General features: G+C 47.7%; 1 protein-coding gene across 1 annotated transcript in view; it reads right to left on the bottom strand.

Moving 5' to 3' along the window:
• The window catches only part of LOC134392376 (vasoactive intestinal polypeptide receptor 1-like), a 48797-nt gene that overhangs the window by 27530 nt on the left and 8032 nt on the right, over positions 1-13235 (bottom strand). The window lies entirely within an intron of this gene.

Below are 13235 nucleotides of genomic sequence, written 5' to 3'. Positions count from 1 at the left end.
GGCCCCCCTGGCCGCTCACTCGCTCACCCGTCCTCCCCCCTCCCCGAAGCCCTGTTCCCCATCTTTCTTCCCCCCGATGCCCTGTCCCCTATCCTTCTTCCCCCCTCCCCGATGCCCTGTCCCCCATCCTTCTTCCCCCATCCCCGTCTGCCACGTCTGTGCCCCGTCCCCTGTCTTCTTCCCCCCTCCCTGATGCCCTGTTCCCCCGTCCTTCTTCCCCTGTCTGCCATGTCCATGCCCTGTCCCCCGTCCTTCTTCCCCCCCTCTCTCCTGCCGGTTCTGGCCTTTCCCCCTGCCCCTATCTCCTCCCCCTGTGATTCCCCCCCGGCCCAATGGGCACAGCGCTCCTATGAGTTCTGTGCCCAGTCCGTGGCTTCTCCCGGCTACCCGCGAGCAGCCGGGAAAAGCCACGGACCCTGCTAGACTTTCCGCAGCCCCAGCCTCAGGCCAGGGCTGCGGAAAAGCCGGGCCATAAGCGAATCCGCTTATCCCGGCTTAAGGGAGACGTTAGCCCGGCCTGACCCCGGAATCCCCAGTGTGTCATCTGGATGCACAGGAGGGAGACCGGGCCTCACACCGCGCTAACGCCTCATCTAGCTAAGGCCATGATGTCTTTTCTGGGTAAACTGATTGAAAGCCTTTACTCTCATATCAATAGGGCCTTTAAGGCTCCCATTAGGGCAGGAGGAGGGAAATGTGATTTCCAGAGGGTCTGAAAATTTTGCATTCCCCCACCCCATGCTAATGGTGGCCACCAGCACAGAGGGGGAAAGGCACAATTTTTGGACCCTCTGGAAATCACACATTTTCTCCTCTTGCACCAATCGCGGGCTGTTGCCAAGCTCTCGTGGGAGCCATGCAAGCACCAAGAAGCAGATCCGTACCACTGCTAGGCATATCTAACTGGGTCCGTGAGGGCCAGATGCAGAGGCGTCCTCTGCCCTCGTGAACCCAGGCAGGATCTACACTACTGCTTTAAAGCGCTATAAAACTGTTATAAAACGCTTTAAAGCAGTAGTGTAGATCCGGCCCCAGTCTGACACTTGCAGCAACTATGGAACTATGGAACTCACTTCCACAAGATGTAGTGATTGTTACCAATTTGGATGGCTTTAAAAGGGGATTAAATAAATTCCTGGAGGAGAAGGCTATCCATGGCTATTAGTCCTGACGGCTATGTGCTAACTCCAGTATCAGAGGCAGTAGGCCTACGTACACCAGACGTTGTTGAACATAGGGGGCAGGGGCAGATGCACTCATGTGCATCAGGAAAAACTTCCTGACTGTTAGAGCAGTGCGACGGTGGAATCAGTTACCTAGGGAGGTTGTGGGCTCTCCCACACTAGAGGCCTTCAAGAGGCAGCTGGACAACCCTCTGTCAGGGATGCTTTAGGGTGGATTCCTGCATTGAGCAGGGGGTTGGACTCGATGGCCTTGTAGGCCCCTTCCAACTCTGCTATTCTATGATTCTATGTTCTGCTGATGGGTTTCCCATGGGCAGCTGGTTGGCCATTGTGTGATCCAGCAAGGCTCTTCTTATGAACTTGTTTTCTTCAGCATTAACCAGACAAAAGATAGTTATTTATTCTCAACTTTATGCTAGCAGTAGATAATTTTCTTTTCTTCTTTTTTTTTTCCTTTTTTAAAATATTGAGATACATACAAACACGCACACACACACACCAAACTGAATTTTGCACAGTATCAGACCAAACAAATACCTGGCTCTCAACAAAGGGAACAGAATGATTACTCAAAAAAGGGTAATCCAATCTACACTTCAAAAGATCACATTCAGTGCTTCAGCAGGAAACAAATTGCATTTCCCCCACCCACTCCTTTCGCTGCCTAAAGATGCTTTTCAAGAACGCTAATTATAAGGAATTGTTTGCTGTTGGGATACTTTTATGCTGGGCTTTCAAAAGACCTAGAGACAGAAATAAGATGCAGCAGTTCTGTTTATATATATACTTCCTTTTGTCTGAAATAGCACAATGCATCTTATGGCAAGGCTGAATGGACGGCTGCAATGCAAAATGAATGGGGACCTGAATTACTGAATACTGAGCTTGGCATAGAGGCTGTACGTGTTCACTGACAATTACCTGTAGAGTGAAGGCAATGATGTGAGCTACATTCCAGATGGGGTAGGGTAGAGGCTAACTGTATAATGAAGGACACTGACAAACTCTCTCTCCCCCATCAGAACTTGCACTCAGATTTTGGGGTTCTGAATTGCCTGATCTTGCATGCAGAACAGCTCAGCCACACATATGAGTTAATAATCCTGCTATTCTTTATACTTTACAGCAATGCTGGGTATCCACAATTCAAGAAGGATGCAGAAAAGCAACAGCGTGTTCAGAGGAGGGCAACCAGGATGATCAGGGCTTTATGAAGAGAGATGGAAAGGACTGGGCATGTTTAAGCCTGGAGAAGAGAAGATTGAGGGGAGACATGACAGCACTCTTCAAACACTTAAAAGGTTGTCACACAGAGGAGGGCCAGGAACTCTTCTCGATCCTCCCAGAGTGCAGGACATGGAATAACGGGCTCAAGTTACAGGAAGCCAGATTCCAGCTGGACATCAGGAAAAACTTCCCGACTGTTAGAGCAGTACGACAATGGAACCAGTTACCTAGGGAGGTTGTGGGCTCTCCCACTCTAGAGGCCTTCAAAAGGCAGCTGGACAACCGTCTGTCAGGTATGCTTTAGGGTGGGTTCCTGCACTGAGCAGGGGGTTGGACTTGATGGCCTTATAGGCCCCTTCCAACTCTACTATTCTATGATTCTATGAAATCGTAGCCCTCTAGATGTTTTGGCCTGCAGATTTCCAGATGTCTTGGCTTTGCACTTTGGAGAGCTTCTTTAGAGATCTGACTGGCTCTGACTGAAACCCAGAGTGGATTCACCATTCTATTGACGTCAGAGCCACCAGCCTCCACTGGTCCTAGCAGTGGTGGTCCACCGGATTGTCGCACTTCCAAAGTTACACCACATCCCGTGCTCTGCTTCAGCAATGGAATTGCTCCTACGCCTGGATTCCCCTTTCCGGCTCAGAGAGATGTTGCTCTTACATACATATTCAATATTGATTGCTTTGATCTGCCATAATTATGTTAATTCCGCCTGGCAAATCAGATTGAAATGGCCCCAAATTAAAATAAAATTAGAACATTTAATTAATGCCCGTGCCTAAAAATATCATCCTTGCTCAAAGATCTAAGAGCACCGATCAACTGGAGATCAAAGTCCTGGCTGTTAAATATAGCCTACTTTTTAAAAGCTGAGTGTTAATAATAGTCACCTCATATCAATACATGCATGCATAAGGTATGAAGGTGTGTGTGTGTGTGTGTGTGTGTTGTTTTTAATATAGTTGGTCTTGAATTTTGTCTAAATGTATTTATTATTTATTTATTTATTTATCACATTTTTATATCGCTGAATAGCCGAAGCTCTCTGGGCGGTTCACAAAAATTAAAACCATAATAAAACAACCAACAGGTTAAAAGCACAATTACAAAATACAGTATAAAAAGCACAACCAGGATAAAAACCACGCAGCGAAATTGATATAAGATTAAAATACAGAGTCAGAACAGTAAAATTTAAATTTAAGTTAAAATTTAGTGTTAAAATACTGAGAGAATAAAATTTCAAAATGAAATTTTGAGTAGAATTTGGAGGTAAAGTGAATTTTAAGGAAAGGGGGGGAGACTCAACTGGGAGCCTTCCTAGATGAGGCTTGAGCCTGGTGTGAGCCCCGGGCTCACCCCTGTTCGTCCAGATGACACACCGGGTATCCCGGGCTCAGGCAGGGCTCAAACCGCTTGGGACCCAGGGTAACCGGCACCACTTCAGGCCCATTTTTTCCTGCAGTCTCAGGCTGAGCCCGAGACCACAGGCATGTAGCCAGGTCTGCCGCTTTTCCCAGCTACTGGATTTACTCCCGAGTAGCCGGGAAAAGCGCCAGACAGTCTGCATTGCTCCACAAGAGTGCTGCTGCCATCAGAGCTACGGTGGGGACATGGGGGGGAGGGAAATGAAGGCCGGGGAGATCAGGGGGGAATCGCGGCCCAGGGGACATCAGGGGGACAGTGGGCGGGGGATCAGACATCGCGGGCATGGGGGCCAGGCGTGGGAAGGAGAATGGGGCCTGGCGGGCGGGCGCAGGAAGGAGAATTTTTTAAAAAAACTACTTACCTTTCCTGCGTCCTGCCGCTTTAACAATAAACAAAAATGGCAGCCGCGACAGCTCTCCTCCAGCACTCATCGCGGCTCCCGTTTGAATAAGGGCGAGATCTCGCATTATTCATAATGCGAGATCTCCCCTTCTCTCTCCCGTATTTTCCACCAGGTCTAGCAAGGCACACAGAGCAAAATGGAGAGACGGTCTTAATTCCTTTCACTTCCCACTAGGGATGTCAGAGAAATCCATCATGTGTGTGTGTGTGTCTGTGTGTCTGTGTGTTTAACTCACCAAGTTTTCATCGGCACAGTCCCCTAACTTCATCTTGTTTTCCCGTGAGCTGGCTCAACTCATTGTGCATCGATTTGAGCTAGCTTACAGATTTTCTGTTGTTGTTGTTTTTTAAAAAATCCATAAATAGAAATTTGCACAAATTGCAACCATGATCTGTGTAATATGTGCCCATTTCAGCCATAATTTTTGCCAATTTCGGCTGTAATTAGACAACTTACAAATTTTATTTAGTTAGTTAGTTAGTTATTGCATTTCTATACCGCCCAATAGCAGAAGCTCTCTGGGTGGTTTACAAAAATTCAAACCATAAAAACATTCAAAATATAAAACAAAAAGTATAAAAGCATAATATGAAATTTATTATTTATTTATTATTTATTTATTAATTACATTTCTATACCTCCCAATAGCCGGAGCTCTCTGGGCGGTTCACAAAAACAATATAAAAACAAATACGATATAAAAACACAGCCAGGATAAAATCAAGCAGCAATGCAGAAATTAATACAGATTTAAAATACAATTTCAAAACATCAAAGCTAAAATTAAGTTGCTAGACTGTTAAAATGCTGAGAAAATAAACATATCTTCACCTGGCTTTTAAAAGAGTATAATGTATGTGCCGGGCGAACCTCTTTAGGGAGCTCATTCCAAAGCCGGGGTGCCACAGCAGAGAAGGCCTTCCTCCTGGTAGCCACCTGCCTCACTTCCTTTGGCAGAGGCTCGCAGAGAAGGACCCCTGAGGATGACCTTGGGGTCTGGGCAGGTACATATGGAAGGAGGCGCTCCTTCAGATAGCCTGGCCCCAAACCATTTAGGGCTTTGAATGTCAATACCAGCACTTTGAATGGGGGCCGGACCTGCACTTACAGCCACAGTTTTGCAAATTACAGCCACACCAGCAATTTGCACAGATTTCTATTTATACATTTTTTTAAAAAATACCCAAATTTGTGAGGAAACCTGCAGCTCGGATTCCCAATGCGAGCTGAGTGGGGGATGCTGTGGAAATCCGGTGAGCCAGATTTCCCAATGACTTGCACCTCTACTTTCTTCTGAGCTTTACCCCAAATTGGAAATTCTCATTGGAGGAAGGTCTATATCACGTTTCTCATGGTTCAAAGATAGTTCAGCCATCGCACAAAATTTGCAGGAGGATGCAAAAGCGGGCTTGTCTACCTTGTTTTCAGTGAGGATTTTTCATCTGCTGAAGAGAGAACCAGGATCCTAAATGGCCTTCCCCACCCCCAAGAGTGGTCATAACTTCGTCCCTCCAAAAGTATTCCTATAGTACTCCTTAAGAGTAATCCCATATAGAACCCATAGCAGTTGCTATGGGAGGTAATTAAGGCAGGGATCACTGTCAATAGATCTGTCCATTACCACATGATGTAGTGATGGCCACCAATTTTGATGGCTTTAAAAGGGGTTGGGTACATTCCTGGAGGAGAAGGCTATCAATGGCTACTAGCCCTGATGACTATGTGCTACTTCCAGTATCAGAGGCAGTAAGCCTTTATGCACATGGGTGGGAGGGTGCTGTTGCACCATATCCTGCTTGTTCATCCCTGGCCGATGGCTGGTTGGCCACTGTGTGAACAGAGTGCTGGATTAGATGGATCCTTGGTCTGATCCAGCAGGGCACTTCTGATGTTCTTATGTTCTCCAGGAAGTAATGTGGCTCTTGACAGAAAAAAAAGATCCCTCACCCCTGGATTATGGAATTGCAGCAGCTGCTGATTTTACTGGGAAGCTTAAAATTTGTAACCCATTGGTTCAATTTCAGAAACAACACCATTTAAAAATTCAAAGGAGGAGAAATTCAGAAGCATCCCTACATAGAATCATAGAATCATAGAATAGCAGAGTTGGAAGGGGCCTACAAGGCCAACGAGTCCAACCCCCTGCTCAATGCAGGAATCCACCCTAAAGCATCCCTGACAGATGGTTGTCCAGCTGCCTCTTGAAGGCCTCTAGTGTGGGAGAGCCCACAACCTCCCTAAGTAACTGATTCCATTGTCATACTGCTCTAACAGTCAGGAAGTTTTTCCTTATGTCCAGCTGGAATCTGGCTTCCTAGAATAATAGAATAGCAGAGTTGGAATGGGCCTACAAGGCCATCGAGTCCAACCCCCTGCTCAATGCAGGAATCCACCCTAAAGCATCCCTGGCAGATGGTTGTCCAGCTGCCTCTTGAAGGCCTCTAGTGTGGGAGAGCCCACAACCTCCCTAAGTAACTGATTCCATTGTCGTACTGCTCTAACAGTCAGGAAGTTTTTCCTGATGTCCAGCTGGAATCTGGCTTCCTTTTGAAGAGGAAGAGGCGGTGTGCCCGCCATCTGAAGAAGCTGAGCACCGTCAAAGCTGTCGTATTTAGCTCACCCTCTCTTGACAGATGCTTACGCAGCTTGGCAGAGGGCAAAACACACGTGAGCGAATCACCATCCCAGATGGCAAGAGAGTGACGACAAGCATTTTGCTGCGATTCAATTCTGTTGTACCGTTATGATAAGACTGGCCGGTGCACAGGCAGAAATGGCAAAGAGATAACAATCTGGACAAGAATGTCAGCAAAGAGCATCTGTGGCTCCCTGCACAAAGCTCACGGGGAATCTGAGAGGCTGTGTGGACTTGCGAGGTCACAGAATCTTAGAGCCGACCTCCCTAGAAAAAGCAACTGGAACTGTACAGCTTGAGAATGCAGGATATGGCTCATGAGACTGAATGCACCCAACTCCTGGAAATCTAACATAGCAACGAAGTGATGTTGCAGCCTAGCTTTCCCTTTGACCTGCTACTTCCCCATATTGCGACAGGAAGGGCTGTAGGCATGAGTGAGAATTTCATTTCAGTTTGGTTTCAGGAAGCATTTCCCAAAATTTGCAAAATACTCCATATTCATGGGGGGGGGGGGAAGAACTTATATAGTGAATGTAAGAGCAGCCTAACTAACATATTCATCCATCCAGGCCAAGGGCCTGGAGTGCTTAGTTCTTAAAAGTCTGGGTTTGAATGTCTGTACATTCAATCATGGTCATGTTGAATTTGGTTTGCCATCTCTTTCTCCCCCCCCCCTTTTTTTTGACAGTCTCCTCCTCATCAACATCTGTACGACAAGCAGGTACATCACAATCCTCTCCATGGTGGGGATATTTATTAAATTTGGCTTGTGCAGATGGGAGCAAACTCAGTTTCAGTTCATTTTTAATAAGAACTTACAAAATGCACAAAGTTAATCATATTCATTGTGTTTGTGCCTTCCCCCAATCCCTTCCAGATGCTCTTCTACCCCATGAGTGCCAGATGTGCAATTCTTCTTATAACTATGCACCTGTAACTTTAGTGTGTGGGTGTGTTATTTTGAATGGAAAACAGCCAGCAATGAGATGATTAAAGGTCTTCTGTGGGATTTCTGGGTTCTCTTTGGGCCTTGCTAGACCTACCAGATAATCCGGTGGGGAGTAGGAGTGACGGCGTGCGCTAGCTGCCCTTTTCTAGACATAACACACGACGGGGTGAGGGGAAGCCCCTTCGCGTCAGCCATTTTCTTTGGGATCTTAAAGGGCCATGTGCACAGGAGCGCACCAACAGAAAGGTAAGTCCTTTTTTAAAAATAAATAAAGGGTTCCCCGCTCCCCCTGCCCCTGATTTCCCCCCCACAATGTCTGATGCCCCCCTGCCCGCTCGCTCGCCCGTCCTCCCCCCGCTCGCCATGCCCGTCCCCGCTTGCCATGCCCACCCCCTGCCCGCTCGCCCGTGCCCACCCCCTGCCCGCTCACTTGCCCGTCCTCCCCCCGCTCGCCATGCCTGTCCCCGTTCTTCTTCCCCCTCTCCTGCCGGGTCCACTCTTTCCCCCGGCCCCAATCTCCCCCTCCCCCATGATTCCCCCCCCCCGGCCCGATGGGCACAGCGCTCCTATGGAACGCTGTGCCCAGTCCACGGCTTCTCCCGGCTACTCGTGAGTAAGCAAGCAGCCGGGAAAAGCCACGGACCCTGCTAGACCTTCCGCAGCCTCGGCCTCAGGCCGGGGCTGCGGAAAAGCCAGGCCATAACCGCATCCGGTTATCCCGGGTCAAGGGAAGACTTAGCCCAGCCTGACCCCGGGATCCCCTGTGCATCATCTGGATGCACAGGAGGGAGACCGGGCCTCACACCGGGCTAATGCCTCGTCTAGCAACGGCCTTTGACTCTTGAGAACCCAGGAATGCTTGTTTGATTGCATAGTTCCAGCAAGTATTGGATGTTTTATGGCATACCATCAGCATGAAAGTGTGTGTGCGTGTGTGTGTGCATGTGTGCACAGGGGAACACCCTAGTCAATGACCTTATAGTTTGGTGGAGGAGGAAACCTGGAAAAGGTAAACGAGATGATGGTGAGGAAATTTACTGTACATCAAGTTTTCCTTGCTCGTCCCGTTATTTGCTCACTTGGATAGAGCAGCAACATCAAAGAGGAGAAAAACAGAGATAGGAAACTCTGGGATAGTCAGTGAGTCCCCTTGGAAACCCAGAAGTCTTTTATATAAGGATGGGGAAATCAGCATTTTTTTGACCTTGCCTAATTTCTCCAAAAATCCCTTCATAACTCATTTTGGCTTGCTCCCATTTTTGTCTTTCCTTGAAAGATGCAAGTAGTCTCCAAGAGCCTTTCAAGGAAAGAGCCCTTTCTCTCTGTCTTTGAAAGAAGACCCTCAGGCCATCTCGCAGCTGACAAACTTAGGGGAATGCCCACGAAAGAACTCTAAGTCCTTTTATGGACAGGGCCAGTGCCAGACTATTTTGCGCCCTAGGCAATGTGAGCTACTTTCACCCCCACCCCACCCCCCAAAACGCCAACTTTGATTTTTAAGAACATATGTTACCTGGAAAAAATAAGAAGCACAAAACTTGAAACTGCTAAATTTATTTTAAAGTGCAAGAAATACGCCATGCCAATTATAGCAAACAAATTGGAAAGGAATGTCGATGGGTCTAAAATGCATTATTTAATAGGAATATCACCTCCAAATCATCCCCCTCCCCAACTCACACGCGTGCGCGCACACGCACTCAGCATCACTCATGCCAAACAAACACACGCATGAACACATGCATTCACTCAAAGACCCCAGGATGCACCCCATTCACCCGTACATTCTCTCTCTCTCTCTCTCTCTCTGTGTGTCTCTCTCTCTTCCAGGCGCATTCCGGAAGTCCGAACGTGGAGCCGCCCCACCCCCACCCCAGCGTCCCTGGCTTTGTTTCGACTGCGCGGGCGTGGGGCGCCATCTTGCCCGCCCAGGCCCAGCTGAATCCTCGGGCCGGACCGGCTCACAGCCAACGCGCATGAGTGCTGCACTGTGCCTGGCGCCCCTCTGAGCTTGGTGCTCTAGGCGGCCACCTGAGTGGCCTCTATGGTAGCACCGGCCCTGTTTATGGATATAGGAAGTCCACAAAGAGACTTCATTCTAAACTACATACACACACACACAAAGAGACAGCTTGCTATGTTACTGCTGGTTGTCAGGTTCTGTCCTGCAGCACCACCTGGTGGCCGCAGTGCACCTTGCCGGCCGCAGAGTAGTTGCAGGACCCAGGCTCATATAATCAAGCACTCACAGGTGGGCTGATGCAGACCTGCTGGGAGCAGCCAGGAAAGGGCTATATAAGAATGGCATTTCCACTCCAGCTTTGCCACAGCAACATGGTCTCCTCTGCCTGCTGCAGCCTGTACCTGACTACCTGCGAATCCTGGACCTTGCCGTGCCTGACCTTCTGTTTCTCCTGACTATGCCTTTTGCCTCCGGCCCTGCCTGAACTCTGTTTGCCTCTGGACTCCCAACTCTGCTTGCCTCTGCACCTTGCTTTTTGCCTCCGGCCCTGCCTGAACTCCGTTGCCTCTAAACTCCGAACCCTGTTTGCCTCTGGACCTAGCCTTTTGCCTCCGGCCCTGCCTGGACTCTGTTTGCCAGTCCCAACGCCGTCCATCCTGGCCCTGGGGTTCCTGCGTTGAGGCCTTGCCGCCCACACCCCTGACACTACTAAGCAGAATATTGCCCCCCTTACAATTACATTTCAGAAACTGGAAATTGTGACGAGGGGGGAGCCACATCTGAGAAATCAGTTTCATCTGCAGATGCCAGTCCAGCATGGAATTTGTGGACTGGACTACAAGAAATCCAGACTCATTTGAATCTGTCACGGATTTCTCCACCACCCCTAATCCTGGCGCTTGTTCACCCATCCCTAATAATTGATCCAAATAAAAATTATAGAATATTGCTAGTTTTTGACTACAACTGAAGTCTCTCTTTTTTCTTTTTCTTTTTGCCTGTTCATCCCTGGAAGGGGCAATGGCGGCATGTAGACCCTCTTTGCCGCCCTCACCTTTGGGGTTCATGTCCCCCTTACTGAGTCATAGGCCTCAACAAATGCCTGGTGATACCAACTCACAATGCCAACCTGGGAATAGGTGCGGTCTGAAGAGGAATTTGAAGAGAGCAAAAAGAAGGTGGCATCACATCAGTGTTCAGGGCAGACCTAAGACATTAGGATCCTTCTGAGAGATTGACAATTGCTGGTACTGGGCTCTGTGTGTGACTTTTCTCCCCCTTCACCATAGCCGCCATTTCTAGATTTCCACAAGGTCTTTGTCTTCAAGCCCTCTCCTGCTGTGGGTGTTGCCACGAGATCTCTTTCTTCTTCCTCCTACTGAAGTCGTGATGCCTCATCTATCCCCGCTCTCCACCCTCGGCCGCTAACTCGATGGGGGAAAACGTCACTCCTAATATTTTTATGTCATATTTTGACATGTTCTGTGACTCTTTTTGTCATTCCCAATTAAAAGCTAATAGCTGTCAAAAGTGCTTCACACGCTTAAGCATAAGAGTAATTATGATTATTAGACGTGCCTGTCAGGCATTCAAATGCACCCACCCATGCCAAGAGACATTTTGCAGACAGATCAAGAAAAGGAAAAGAAGAGAGAGTGCTTTGGGGGTAGAAGAGCTTGGCCAAAAGAAATGGTTTCCTTCCCTGACCTTGTGACCTACAGAGGTGCTGGACTACAACCCCCATCATTCCTGGCAGAGCATGGTCATCAGCCATAGGAGGGGCTGGGAATGATGGGTTCTGGAGAGACTGAAAGAACTGGGCAGGTTTAGCCTGGAGAAGAGAAGACGGAGGGGAGACATGATAGCACTCTTCAAGGACTTGAAAGGTTGTCACACAGAGGAGGGCCGTGACCTCTTCTCCATCATCCCAGAGTGCAGCACACGGAATAACGGGCTCAAGTTACAGGAAGCCAGATCCTGGCTGGACATCAGGAAAAACTCCCTGTCTGTTAGAGCAGTATGACAATGGAACCAATAACCTAGGGAGGTGGTGGGCTCTCCCACACTGGAGGCCTTCAAGAGGCAGCTGGACAGCCATCTAGCAGGGATGCTTTAAGGTGGATTCCTGCATTGAGCAGGGGGTTGGACTTGATGGCCTTATAAGCCCCTTCAAACTCTACTATTCTATGATTCTAAGATAAAAATCGGGTTTTAGCAGAACTGTGTTTATTTTTTTATTTTTTTTTAAAAAAAGTTGTTGTTTTAATATGGCTTTTTTATTCTGTTATCCCACCTGTTCTTCGCTGTTCCAAAATCTTAGGCTGTGGAGCAGTATGTAAATATTGTAAATAAATAAAATTTATAAATTTATAAACACATCTGGAGGGCACAAGATCGGAGAATTTTTAATTTTTGTGAACCGCCCAGAGAGCTTCGGCTATTGGGCAGTATAAAAATGTAATAAATAAATAAATAAATAAATAAATAAAAGGCCGCCTTACACAACCATGATGTTCAATATACGTTTAAGGTCACATCACTTTCTTTCAGCCTGGTCTACCTTATTTATTTATTTTATTTGTTTAAAACATCTCATGGCTGCCTTTCAGGACAGAAGCCCTCTCAAAGTGACTTACAACAATAAAATACATAAAAACAGTTGCGGCAGGGCCTTGCTATTTACTGCTTTACTCTGTACAGCACCATGTACATTGATGGTGCTATATAAATAAATAAATAAATAAATAAATAAATATAATAATAATAATAATAATAATAATAATAATAATAATAATAAAATAGCAATTAAAAATAATAAAAGCCAACAATAAAATCAGCAAAACCAACAGTGACAATAGCAGCAATAACAGTACTCATCATGCGATGGCCACAGTAAAATAAAATGTTTGCAAGGCCTTCTTAAAAGCTTGCAATGGGAGTTTATCCCAAAGGCGTGGGGCCACCCAGAGAAGGCCCTCTCCCATGTGATCACCCACCTAATGGCTCACATGGGTGGGCAAATGAGAAGGCCTCTCTTTCTGATCTTAAGGTGTGGGCAGGCTGATACGGGTGCAGGCAGTTCTTCAAGTAGCTTGGTCCCAAACCATTTAGGGCTTTAAAGGTCAAAACCAGCACTTTGATTTGGGCTTGGGGCCTTGCTAGACAAGGCCTTAGCACAGTGTGAGGCCCGGTTTCCCTGCTGTGCATCCAAATGACGCACAGGGGAATCCGGGGTCAGGCCGCGCTGAAGCCTCCCCTAATGTGCCATAAGCGAAGTCGCTTATGGCACGCCTTTTCCGCAGCCCCGGCCTGAGGCTGGGGCTGCGGAACGTCTAGCAAGGTCCGTGGCTTTTTGCGGCTACTCGCTTACGAGTAGCTGGGAAAAGCCACGGACTGAGCACAGCGCTCATACGAGCGCTGTGCCCATCGGGCCGGGG

The sequence above is a fragment of the Elgaria multicarinata genome, chromosome 1 (genome assembly GCF_023053635.1).
Source record: "Elgaria multicarinata webbii isolate HBS135686 ecotype San Diego chromosome 1, rElgMul1.1.pri, whole genome shotgun sequence".
NCBI lineage: Eukaryota > Metazoa > Chordata > Lepidosauria > Squamata > Anguidae > Elgaria > Elgaria multicarinata.
The sequence above is the reverse complement of the archived record's forward strand: the minus strand, read 5'-3'. Positions and strand labels throughout refer to the sequence as shown.